We start from the raw sequence: 14,251 nt of genomic DNA, 5'->3' as shown, positions 1-14,251 counted from the left end.
TTACTGTTAAAAACTATTTTAAAAAGCCCCACAGAAAAGAGAATTGATCACTCTGCTGGGAAGTAGTGAATCCATTCATTGATTCAGAACAGCTCCCTGAAAGTCAACCATTTACAAACTGGAGAGCTGTCACCTTGGAGTGGTCTAAATGGCAAATTCAATCTTTTAGCATCCACGAGGAGGTTGTTATTGTAGACTGTGAATGCTTATATGTCTGGTTATAGGCTACACGTCACTAGCTTAGCATGCCCAAGTCAGTCCTTGAGGTCTGCTACAGCTTTAAAGGTGCAATATGTAATATTGTATGTAACACTGGCAGCTAGCGGTTAAAATAGTTACTGCACTACCAATTCAAAATACTGCAGAGTCGTCTCCCCCGCCCCCTCCTGCCCAGACTCGAAGTTCACGGGGGTTGCCAGGCTGAGACCGCAGCATTCACAACAATGTTGCTAGACGCTTTTCTCACATAGCCAGACAATACTCCACAGCACAGCAGAGTAGCTAACATTAGATGCTAGTCTCACATAGCCAGACATTACTCCACAGCACAGCGGAGTAGCTAACGTTAGATGCTAGTCTCACATAGCCAGACATTACTCCACAGCCCAGCGGAGTAGCTAACGTTAGATGCTGGCTATATTGACAGTCATAAAAGCCCGTGCTCACACGAAGCTCTGTAAAAAACTGACAGACACACTTTTTCGGCTTAAAATTACAGTATGAACCGCTAAAAACACAACAACCTCACTGTCCTCTCCACACGCCAGTCAGGCACACTTCCTCGGCTTAGAATTACAATACGAAACGCTAAAAATACTACTACCTTGCCGACGGAACACACTTCATTGGCTTAGAATTACGGCAACAATCGCTAAACACACTGCAATCTCACAGTCCTCTCTTTCCGATTTACAGCCCCCCTCTTGTGGTTTAAAATAACTCACCGTTGTCGGCTCCACCCGCTGAAGAGGCTACACGCTGTAAACAGCCATGACAACAGTTAGCAGGGTTAGCATGGCGGCGTTAGCCAGGACCAGTCGGGATCACTTTACTGGCTATGTCTCAATTGTTTTTGCGAGTAACCAACTCGGTTACTCTAGCTATATAATTCAATGTGAGTACACAAATGTTGAAATGACAAAAAATGCCCATCCCTAGTAGCTGTGATAAATTAGCCTGAAGCTAATGCTTACCTGTTCAGGAGAAAATAAGCCAACTCTGCGTCCTTTTGGGCTCTAAGCTGTCTCCATCTTTCAAATACATCTCCAATATTTACCAGGGCGTTGTTACATCTTTGGTCACGCAACTGTTATAAACATGCGGTTTTCTTTTTTTTATGTCATGTAGAAATCTATCTCCGTTGATCCTATTCGTTTGTTTGCTGCTTTAATGGCTGTACTACCGTTACAGCTGTAGCGCGCTGGGTTTACGTTTTTACAGGTATATCTGGCAACCCGGCCTGGCTGTCAAACTGGGCCGTTGATAACAACACACAGACCAAAACATAAATTCCGTCACGGAATGTAAATTTCAAAAAGAAAAAATACTGAAATTAGCATTGTTGTCAGAAAAGATAGTATTTCAGTTTAACATGTTTCCTTAATATCTGATGAGGCATTGGTGTCATTTTTGGATTTATTACAGTATAAATATTACATATTGGACCTTTAATGCTGCTATCTTAGCTGGGTATGATACAGATGCTAGCACTTCTAATGGTACAGTAGATGCTACGCTAAACTTCAGTTCATTTAAATGGAACTCTTATGTTAGATGTATGCAAGGGTTGGATCCTTTAGCCAATCTAAGTAGTGGGATGTACTGCCGGCACTGATGCCTTGCCCAATGTTAACTGCTTTTGTCTCTTCACACACCCCATAAAAATCCATAATGACGACACATGTGCATGGTAGGGCTATTATGCTAATGGCGGTGTCATCGTTTTGTTCACACCAGTGCTCAGGACACTCCATCTGCCCCACTAAACGGCTTGCATGGGTGTGAAAGAGATTTTGCCTGTCAGCAACTCCAGAGATCTAATAGGAATATTGGGGGGTGAAGCTGAGCCCCTGCAGTCAGAATCAGATGTTTAATTTCCCCCCTGGAGTAAGAAAGTACCCCCCCCCCATTGAATACAAAGCAGGGGATTGGTCGCATGGGTCATTACCCAGGGTGCAATGCAGCAGGAAGCTGGTGCAGTCTGTGTACATATGTTCGTCACCACATGGTCGTATTTGTTAGGGAGGCCGGAAAAATCTATAGTCCTTGTAAGTGCAGGTCAGTGACAATTTGTGACAAGATGAGAGGTGCTCTTTGCACCTTCGACAACTTCAACAGTGGTGTGATTAATCAATACACTTCATCATTCCCCATCCACCACATTGCTCAGAGGCCAAACGGGGCAAGACATATTCTAATATTCTATACTTCAAAGAGTAAATATAGTCAGTTTTGATAAACGCTTATTTGCTGTCTTGCCAAGAGTTACATGTAGATGAAAAGATTGATAACACTCATGTCTGTACTGTAAATATATGCTACTGTACATCCAGGGGACAGTTAGCTTAGTTCAGCTTAGCCAGAGACCAGAAGCAGGACCATTTCTTGGCCGACACAGTGGCCACATATAGCCATATATAATCTAACCGGTCGCTGGCGATAACTTCTATATTTACTGTACAGACATGAGAGTGGTATCAGTCTTCTCATCTAAGTCTCAGCAAGGAAGGGAATAAGCATATTTCCCAAAATCTGGAACACTTCCTTTACATTTTGGTTGATTCCGTGGGAGGTCTTATCACTTTGAGCGCAGACTGGAACATTATGTTGTCAGGCGTGGAGAAAGTCTTGCATTTTGTGGATCCATTGGGGAGAAATTCAGTCATTTGCTAGGAGGCATGACATGGCTATTGCTCTGCGTCAGGGTACTGAACGATGACAGCAGTGCTAGCAGAAATCGCTGCCGTCCTATTCCTATGGATCCTGGCGCTCATTTAGTACACCGCCTATGGGCATCTACAGGGACGAGAGGAGCCACATACACCCACTAATTACTTTCTTAAGCGTTCGCGTTAATGCCAGGTGCATCCTGCTGATACAAACCACAGTGTTTATCACCACTAATGGCCTCAGAGAGAGAGAGAAAGGAAGACAGAGGAAGGGAGGAAGAGAAAGAGGATGAGGAGGGTGGATAGAAATGAAGCGCGTTTCTTGATGAGGAACTAGACAGTGATACTTGTATTTTGCTTGCTCTCTGGTTCACTCGGTGGGAAAGAGGTAGAGACAGTGGTTGAGTTTATCATGGAGACAATAACACTGTCACACATACTCTGTGGCGGCACGCTGCATCCTCTATCATCTATCATTAAATATAACATTAAGTTCCTGCAGCCTGGTAGGAAAAGACCCTCCCTCCCTCCCTCCCTCCCTCCCTCCCTCCTCCTCAGTTTTACATTAGGTGTAAATGTCATTTACCATAGTATGACTGCTGTAGTGCTATGCAGCAGGGGGAGCAGCAGATGCAAAAACGGTAGACATGCCATATCATGAATACACTATAAACCATAACCACAAGATTATGAACCTTTTTCTAACCTTTCATTTATGAAATGTACCCACTTTTAGCTCAATAATATAAAGTCATGATATGCAGTATATCAGAGCAAATAATATACTCATGTAACACACATCTGGTCATTTCAAAATGTACTATCTGAAAAGAAAAGCCTTGGTTATTGGCCTCAGGTAATGAACAAATTCTTCAAGTCTAGTTATGGAAATACACTCAAGTCATTATATTCAAGATTTGGATCCTTATATTTAATTGCAATCTGCACCAACAATACCTCCATACACATCTATATCAAATAGCACAAAAAAGACAAACATCAGGTTTAGGTTGAATTCAGAGCAAGATAGCTCTAAGATCTAAGTATCAGGAGTAAAATGCTGCAAAGTGGGTACACATTAGATCCTTCATAGGGTCATCATAGGGTGTAATTATAAATATAGTCAAAAACAACAATGAATCATCCAGTTCCCATGTAACCTGAGCATACCAAGGCATTAATAAACACAGAGACTGTATCACATTCCCAAAGCAAAACCGTTTTTAGTTATTTAGTTATGTTTAAATTATTTACAGGAAATTAAAAAAAAGGCCAGAAGCATTTTGGTATTTCTTTTTCAGCCCTGGCTTGGTCAGAATGTAGAATTTAGGTTTGGTTAACAAGTTGTGATGTATTTGAGTCGGTTATTGGTAGAAGAGGATACAGTGCTCTTGTATTGTCCAATGGTTCCCAAACTCTTTTGCTTTTTATGAAGTGATGTCTACTTACTAAAGGGTGCATGTCCATGAATAGTGATTTCCCTTTTCAGACGGTTTAATTTGAATCTTTTGAATAGAGAAAAGTCTGAATAATGGAATTCTATTGCGTAGAACAATCTTGTGACCAAATATAGCGATATAAGCCCTCCTGGTGACACTGCTGCTCTCATATAGATTATTCTACAGGTTATAAAAGCAGCTATTGCCAATAAATGCCCCCCCACCCCTTCTCTTTTTCTCTTCCTTATTTCCCCATCTCTAGCTTCCCTTTATTCCTCTCTCCTTTATTCCCTCCCTCAACCCCCAGAGGGTCACAGGATATTTAATAAAAGTGCGTGTGCTGGGAACAATGAAACAAATAGAGACATCTAGCCAGATACAGTTGGTTATTATTTGCGCTGTGTGTGTGTGTGTGTGTGTGTGTGTGTGTGTGTGTACACTGCATCCCTGTACCCCAGAGACAGTAAATCTAAACAGTCATATAGGGGTCGCCTCGTGTCATCAGGAGCAGTAAAGGTCTCTATAACAACACCTCATCCACCCACCCCCACCACACCAGTCTCTATTGCTTTGATCCACTGATAGGAATGGAATGGCAGAGTAAGGTTGGTTTAGATATCTACATTACAGTTTTCTCTGCTCTGCGTCAGAAATAACATGCGAAGGAAGGGAGAGAGAGAGAGAGAGAGACGAAAAGAGAGAATAGGAAACGGGCAGAGAGGAGGGGGGCATTTATGACAGAGAGAGAGGGAGGCACTCCATTGAGAAACAGATAGACAGAGGGCAGTAAGGAAAGACCAGAAGAGGGGAAAAGAGAGATTGAGAATAAGCAGAGAAAGGCCGTCCACAAAACACTCCTGGAGCTCTCTGCTCACTTCTTTTGTAAAGTTCTCCTTTCGGAGAGAATAGACAACGAGGTTGAGAAGAGGGGCAGAAATGATATCAGAGGGTGAATGTGTCCCATTTAACATGTACATAATAAGGCAGAAGAGATTACCTGCTCACTCTCTCTCACTGTCTGTCTCCCTCCTCAAGGTGTCCCTATATCATTTAATACAATCCTTTCTTTTATGCCCCCCCACTGCACAAGTCAGCACATTTCCATGGAGGGGACATATTCTGAGGTTTATAGCTACGGATACATTCTTCAAAGGACATATTGACTGCAAGCTGGGGGACGTATTGAGATCAGTGTTGGGATTTTCATACAATATGCATGTGTTATGCGAGCGAGGTGTGTCAGTACATTTTTCAAACCAACATATATTGACCATGACCACCATCTGCTATAATGATGTGGAGCAATGACATTCATAGATCTCTGTTAAGGGTACAACATGCTTCAATAGTTGAACAAAGTGTGAGACACATCTGGAAACATGTACGTTCATCTGTCATAATTTGAGATACATTATAATTTTGAAGAAAGACAAAGACACACAGGAGTGCCCAAAGGGACATGCAGGCGTACAGACAAACAGTGTCCATTCAGTGTCCATTGTAAAAATGTTCACTCCAACTGCAGTAGCACGACTTTCTTCCTATAACAAGATGACATAGCAAGCAGTGGATTATATGTAATGGCTACATCCAGCTAAAAGAAATTCCACAAGATAAATAACAGTAAGTGGTTTCCATCATTGATGAATAGGATTTGTGTTTGTCTAAGACTGGATATTATTTGAAAACTTTTACAAGTGCTGAAACAATACTATAAGGTTTGGTACCAATACCCAAACCATACTTTTTTTATTGATACCTTAACTTACCCTATTTTATTTAAGAAAAGAGAAGTTGCTCCTGATGATGATACATATTTTCCTACATAAAACACAGTCTCTGAAATTGGCAATCTGATCAAACTTGATCAAAAGAATAGATCACACACATTTTGTTTGGTACTAAAAAAAAGGTCTACTACCCTTCTTTAACTGTCTCTACCCTATAGAGCTTTTGTCAGAGACTAAGGAATCAAAATGTATTTATCTTTAACAATAAGCAAGCAAGCAACCCTATTCAAAAAGAAGCCATTTGATCCGTTCCATCATGATTAAAAAGAACCAAAACCAGGTAGAAGTCTGATTTTTCCAGATTTCACACGTTACCAGGATTTATCTTCCCCAATCTCTGATGTTCTTTCACCCACACACACACATACTGTAGCTTCATCGACAGTATGGCTTACCCTTGCCTGCCACCAGATTGAGTTCCCAATCACCACATTCTCTATTTATCATCATTTGGGTCCACTTAGGGGTTAATAAGGTTAAGGGGTGGGTGCCGGTTCCCCCTTTAAAAGCCCTCATGTTCTCTCTAGTTAAGGCAGGCGTCAGTACCGAGGGGGGTAAATAAATACAAATGATCCAGTTAAGGAGAAAAATGACACACATTTCGCTCACGCTGCTTTTTAAAAGCAGACCTGAGTGACCCCCTGCAGTGAAATCCATCAGCATGGATATGAGATTGAATGAGAGAGACAGAGGGGGAGAGAGAGAGAGAGAGAGAGAGAGAGAGAGAGAGAGAGAGAGAGAGAGAGAGAGAGAGAGAGAAAGGACAGAAAGAGAAAGAATCAAGAAAAGCGTCAGGGATAAAACACTGCCAAATAATGGAGAGAGAGAGAGAGAGAGAGGGAGAGAGAGAGAGTGTATGAGTGAGCAAGGGAGGCAAAAGCAGACAATAACAAAGAGGGAGTGAGTGAGAGAGATTTAAATTAAGACAGAAAACATTGTTCGTAAGTGAGTAGTGAGGGAGACAAAGAAGGATGAGTGGATGAGAGGAAAAAGAAAGCGAGTGTATGCCCTTCCTGACCCCTCTTTTTTACACTCGTACATGGGGATTGGTCTCTGGCCTCAAGCAGAAGAAGATGGACGTGTATTGAAATACGCAGCTGAAAGATGCTTACCAATACCAAAAGACAACTTGAAATTAAAACAATCATCCATGCTACATGTAGATGCTGTTCCAACATCATGTCACTGTGCTGTTCACAAAAAAAAACAAAGAATACACAAAAGCAATAAAAGCTTTGAGTGGGTTTCCCGACCATTTCCAATGCAGCAAAGTGACTAAATCAGCCACTAAAAGGTGTGTATGTGCATTGGGTGTCTGTGTGTGTGCCCACGCAGGTGCCTGGAATTGTGTGTGCTTTTTACAGCCAACACAGCGAAGCTCTTAAGGCCGAAAGAAGAGCTTTTAAAGCAGTTATTGACTTCTGTCTCCTCAGCTGACCACCATCTTGGCCCTGCACCCCTGTTGCCTGGATACAGAATTGCGGTTCACCCTCACCTGACAGAGGGGTCAAAGCGCTGCTCAGTCGGTCCTGACTCGCTGACGACTACTGCAGAGAAAAACACCTCTGAAGTGCTTTGCAATAACTTTCCTGCAAATTCATTCCTGTCATTTTTAGTAATTAAAAGTTCTGCTTGGCGCAATTAAACATCAATAAATCATTACTTCATTAATTTTAGGTCATCCGAATTATTCCTTTAAACAAACAGGAGCAATGCCAGGAAAATGGAAAGCCCCGGCACCTTATTTACATTTTGTAGCAGCACGGTGGATTAAGCAGAAAACCTGCTGGATTTCCTCCAGCGTATTTATCCTCCTCAGTAATGGGAAAGATAAAACAAATGCACAACGCAATAGTCCTGCAATGCTTTGGTACAGGGCTATGTGCTGGATTGCATTAGGTTGCATGGGGTTTCCTGATTTTGTGTCCACAACCTTCATGACAACGGTTTGTAGAAAACAAAAGGAAATGTGGTCTTAAACTTAAGTGAAACTACTGGAAATAGACCATAGTGTTTGTTTACTATAATTAATGAATAATTAAAATTAAGTATCAGAGTTAAATTGACAATAGCATCTTTTAAAAAAAAATGCCCCATGACATAATGCTCTTTGGATGCTTTTATATAGACCTTAGTGGTCCCCTAATACTGTATCTGAAGTCTTTCCCAGAATTACAGCCACTAGAGCCAGTCCCACAATGAGCTTTCCTTAGTATGTGCCATTTCTGTGTCTGTAGCTATTGAGGAGGAGAGAAGGGGGGGGGCAAGGTGGAGGGTGGGGTGTGGCCTTGACCAACTGCCACTTTGCTCGTTTGAAAGCCATGATGTCTCTCTTTCTCATGGGTGGGCCAAATTCTCTGGACGGGCACAAAAGAGAAAGGGGAGGTAACCTTGCTCCTTATGACCTCATAAGGAGCAAGATTCCAGATCGGCCCATAGGCAGGCTGGGGGAACTCAAATTAATGTTAAAAAACCTCAAAGTGAAATTTTCATGCCATGGAACCTTTAACAAACAGCAACTCTGCTCATTGCTAAAGAAAGTGCTGATAATATTGGGCAATGCATTTATGTAGATAAGATAAGATGTTCAAGTTGATTGCAAACTGTTTATGGTTATAAGGGAACGAGGGATGAGTGGGCTCTACTTTCCCCCTACATGGTATGGAGGAGAATACAGACAGGTGCGGTTTCTTGACCGATGCAGTACAGAACACCAGTGTTATGAAGAAAAACAACGAGCCATTTACATTCAACAAGTTTTGCTCCACGCCTCCTCATTTCACCTTTGTGTGAGTGTGCGGAGAGACGAAGCGAGGACGGCGGCTGCTGTTATTGTCAACTGGATTAAATTACAAAAAGATTTATTCAAAAGGGCTAAAAAATAAACAACCGACAAAAAGAGGGAGCGAGTGTGTAGCCTGAGGGAGGAGAGGAGTGACAGTAAAGTGACAGACTAAAATGAGATTTTATTCTCTATGGCCGACTGTATTTGGGGGGTACTGAAAAATGCTTGGCTTAGACACATACACATGCACTCTCAGTCACAAACACAAACTTGTGAAAATACGCTGCCTTTTATGATCTTATCACAAATGTCACCATCAAGGCAGAAAGCTAAGAATCCAAGTTTTGGAGAACTAAGAAGAGAGATGGAGACATAAGAGGTGATGGTCTCAATCCTTCAGTATTACACAGCCTTGTCAGACCCACCCATTCACCAATATACTGTAAGATGTCCCTGTCCCATCTCAAATCTGCAGGGACCCTGCACAAACAAAGTGACTAGCTTCAACAAAGAAGCCCAAAGCCCCACCAAAGGTTAGCACTGACAGGAGGTTTAGGACCACTATGCCACTGTTCTTTCATTCCACATTCCATCTTTGCGCATAATCTCACATCTATCATTTTCCACCATGCCTGTCAGCTTGCATTTCAAACTAAATCCCCATTGGGTCACTGCAGCCCGTCGAGACACTGCACACGCACACACCAAAGCAGATATCCACGTGTATACCGTCGCCCTCGGACAGAAACCTCGGATCTCCATATTTCATCATTTAACTTTTTTACCCTTTACGTCAGTCTGTGGGTTTTACAAATATTTAACCAGTGATGAGATGATTTTTTTCGGGAGGTAAATAGCTCAATAAAATGTTTACAAATTAGCCTTTTTTTATTTTCTGAAAAGCAACGGTTTAGGACATACAAGTTTTTCGCCCGACAGCGACAATATGCAAGCTCACTCTTATTCATTCATCCTCACGTACATAAGCACACACACACACATTTGCACTCTTTCATACATGTGGTGCAGTAAAGGTCATACATTCCGTGCTGGACAGTGTGATAATACATCAGACTTGGATAAACAGCTAGTGGTGAAGGTGGCAGGATATAAATCAGGTGCAGGGAGAGATAGCCTCCTTTCCACAGGCAACTGGGAACTCTTATCTGCAGTCAGTGTCATGGGGAAAGTGAATAAAAGCTTTGGTTTTGTGTGTGTGTGTTTCTAATATACTGTACTAATATTTGTTACATGTTGTGTATATTTACATATATGTGGAAGAGCTGTACACAAAATGTTTTAATGTCTAATGTCTAGGTCTCAGAGCAGGCTGACACCCTGCAGTTTATGATTCATGGCAACAATTTCAGACACTAGAGGGGCCGTTTTACAGTTTGTGCAGTATTTGTTCATACTCACTTCAGACAATATTGTTTATGTGTCCATTTTGTGGGGAAAAACAATAAAACTATAAAAAAAAATGTTTGCATTGTCATGGCACTAAGTTTTTGAAGCATCATGTAGAAATTAGATGGATTTTATAATAGTAATAATAAAAAATAATACTATAGCTGTGAGAAAGTGTGAAAGAATGTAGATACAATATGTGTATGTCTCTTCATAGATATATATAGTATATATTAGAGATGGTCTGATACCAGTATCGGTATTGACTCCAATACTGCCTAAAACGCTGGTATTGGGAAGTACTGGAGTTTATGCACCAATCAGATACCACGTAATAAAGCCCTAAAGAAAATCTATGTTAAAGTAGTTTATTTATGTTCTTTTTCCGTTATAACTGACTGTCAAAGAAAGTTCTACGGCATTCATTGTTTGTGTTTGATCATGTTTTACAAAGAGTTTAACCTGAGCCAGACAGACAACAAAGATAGAAATCATATCACATCCATACAGGGATAGTAGTATACAGCTGTTAAAACATAATAAAATATATGACACATTGGTATCAGATTGGTACTCGGGCAGTGGTGGCCTAAAGGTTAGAGACGCGATCTTGTGACCGGGAGGTCGTCGGTTCAATCCCCAGACTGACAGGATAAAAATTTGGGTGGGGAAAGTGAAAGCGCAGTGCTGGTCCCTCCCTCATTACCACCACTGAGGTGTCCTTGAGCAAGGCCCTTAACCTCTAACCACTCCAGTGGAGCTGCTCAGTGGAGTGGCCAGCAGATCAGACTGTGGTTGTACTGGGCAGCTTCCAGGTATGAATGTGGAACTGTGTGAATGTGATCAGGGCGTTCCTGCGAAAGAGAGGCTGCCTCTCAGTGAACCGCCCCTGAATAAATAAAGGTTAAATAAAATATCGGTCTCAGAATCGGAAGCAAAAAATGCTATCAGACCATCTCTAGTGTATATATATATATATATATATATATATATATATATATATATATATATATATATATATATTATAAAGATTATTAGGAACACCTGTAAGATTTCTCATTAATCAGCTTCAATGTGAATTGAACTCCAAACTGAATGTCACAATGGGAAAGAAAGGTGATCTAAGCAACTCTGAGCGTGGCATGGTTGTTGGTGCCAGACGGGCTGGTCTGAGTATTTCACAATCTGCTCAGTTACTGGGATTTTCACGCACAACCATTTCTTTTATTTTTTTTATTTTTTATTTATCCTTTATTTTACCAGGTGATGTCCCATTGAGATAGTCAAATCTCTTTTACAAGGGAGCCCTGGAGCAACAGTACACAAGTTACACAGAATCACAACAATTACACAAAAAAAAAACTATACATTAAACATAAAAAAGAAGGCAAAAAACTGTTCCCTCGAAATCTCAATGGATGTCCAGAGAAGAACTAAACCTGTGAGGAGTAGTTTGTTTAAGTGCAGATTTAACCTCAGAGGACAGAGCCAGCTTTAAAATGGTGACCACTTCCAAATTACAGCAAGTAGCCAGTAACAAGAGGAACAACTGCACTGAGGCTACATGGCTTTGAACGATCAACATTCACTTCAGTCATGAATATGGGGTCCAACCATACTCTCCAACCCCACATTACATATGCACACATGCAGGAAAATAGCAAATAGGAAATATTGCATTTTAAAGCATACTGTGAAATAAATTTCTAAGGTTTACAAAGAATGGTCTGAAAAGGAAAAACATCCAGTATGCAGCAGTCCTGGGGGGCGAAAATACCTTGTTGATGCTAGAGGTCAGAGGAGAATGGGCAGACTGATTGCAGCTTGGTTGTAACCACTCGTTACAACCAAGGAATGCAGCAAAGCATTTGTGAAGCCACAACACGCACAACCTTGAGGCGGATGGGCTACACCAGCAGAAGACCCCACCGGATACCACTCATCTCCACTAAAAATAGGAAAATTAGGCTACAATTTGCACGAGCTCACCAAAATTGGACAGTTGAAGACTGTAAAAATGTTGCCTGGTCTGATGAGTCTCGACATTTCATATCATCACATACCCTTCACCATACCTAGAGATTGGCATGGTTTTATTTCAGTTAGCCTAATAGCTGTTTGATTTGCATTGAGAGATGATTTTATGGAAAGTACCCCATGCCAATCTCTAGGTATGGTGAAGGGCATGTGATGATGTGGGGCTATTTGAATTCCAAAGGCCAAGGGAACTTTATCAGGATGCATAGTATCCTGGATCCATGAAATAAGTGGCCTTTAAAAATAAACATCTGCCTGCCTCTATGGGAATTTAACATAGGGGTGTACTGACTTATGCCCCCTGTATTTTAAGGAAGAACATTTATTTATGTACGATACATTATTCATTCACAAAGAAAATTGGTGTCCTTAAAGATTGTATTTTTCCTCATTTTTTTAATTAAGGCATTAAGATCAATTTACAAAAGATGATTTATATTATATTCCTCTTTTTAGTCAACTTTAGCGTGGGTGTCCTAATTTGTTTTCACATGACTGTGTGTGTGTGTGTGTATATATATATATATATATATATATATATATATATATATACACACACACACACATCTCCACAACCCACAAAAACACACACGTGTGTGTGTTTTTTTGTGGGTTGTGGATATAATGAGGTCACAGTGATGCAGTAGCGTGCCGGTTGGGAGAGCTACATCATTCTCAGATAACTCGGAATACTGCAGGAGAACGGCAGGGAACAGCTGTACTGCTGACATAACAAACAACTACATACACAATCTTATATTACACACACACACACACACACACACACACACCCTTTGAGTACCTACCTCTCACACACAATTTATTTATTTAAACATAGCCAAGGAAAATGACTACACTGTACCCATGCGATAAATGGAACACATGCACCCTGGATACTTACTGAAGTCTCGTAAACTATATGGGTAACTTGTGTATATCGCATACGACAATAAAAACTAAACTCAAAAAGGTACGACTGCTACTGATACAAGAGAGACAGTCAAGAGAGTGACACAGGAGTGAAATTTTCAACTTAGTGTCATTCAGCTGAATTGTTTTTTTAATACCAAGAATGTCTAGTCCCGATCCAATCACTTGTTCTCCCGATCATGTTTCAAATTAGAGTAATTATTTCCCATGTTGACTAATACAGAGCATCAACCCCAAAGGTCCTGCACAAGAACAGGTGCTGCATAGAGCTATGACACATACTTTCCTTCCAAATACCATCCACTCTTGAGACCTGATTTTCCTGATCACAGAACACAGTTGTGTATAACAGAAATCCCACAAATTCCCAACTGATGATAAACAAATACCACCCACAAGCACTAATTACAACTCCCAAAAGCATATATACAGATGTTATAACCCTTGACAGGCAGTCTACTCTGGCCCCATACATCTTCTTCTCCACTATAATAAACCGCAGCCTAATATCAGCCCTAACACTAATCAATCCCTAGAGTACTATCACTCTCTTTACAGTGGCACTGACATGAGCTCGAGCGGGAAAATGAAGACATTCTAATAAAAAAGATGTCATCTCCTACACTTAATAACATCCTCACATTAACATATCAAATGGTAATTCTATCAAGTATGGATACGGCTCCGGCTTTTCTTTTAATCTCTCTGGGACATTTTCAACTCTGAGAAAATCAAAAGCCTGTGTGAGACAAAACATATTTTCTGCTATTATTTAACAGAGGCCAAAGATAGAATCTTTTCTCTGTAGGGTCTTTGTCATAAGAGAGAGAGAGAGAGAGAGAGAGATAGGGAGAGAGAGCTTTGAGGAAACGCACACACATTATGTTTACAAAAGATATTCAACATATGAGTGCATACAAACATACACCATCACACATGAACTCACACACATAAACAAAGATGGGCCAAACACGC

The 14,251-nt window shown here is 40.9% G+C and overlaps 1 protein-coding gene across 2 annotated transcripts in view; it reads right to left on the bottom strand.

The window, feature by feature from the left end:
* Window positions 1–14,251, bottom strand: part of chchd3a (coiled-coil-helix-coiled-coil-helix domain containing 3a) — an 80,035-nt gene that overhangs the window by 4,948 nt on the left and 60,836 nt on the right. The gene's annotated exons all lie outside the window — the stretch shown is intronic.

This window comes from Perca flavescens, chromosome 23 (assembly GCF_004354835.1).
Source record: "Perca flavescens isolate YP-PL-M2 chromosome 23, PFLA_1.0, whole genome shotgun sequence".
Classification (NCBI taxonomy): domain Eukaryota; kingdom Metazoa; phylum Chordata; class Actinopteri; order Perciformes; family Percidae; genus Perca; species Perca flavescens.
Note: the sequence above shows the minus strand (reverse complement) of the source record. Positions and strands in the feature narration are given on the sequence as shown.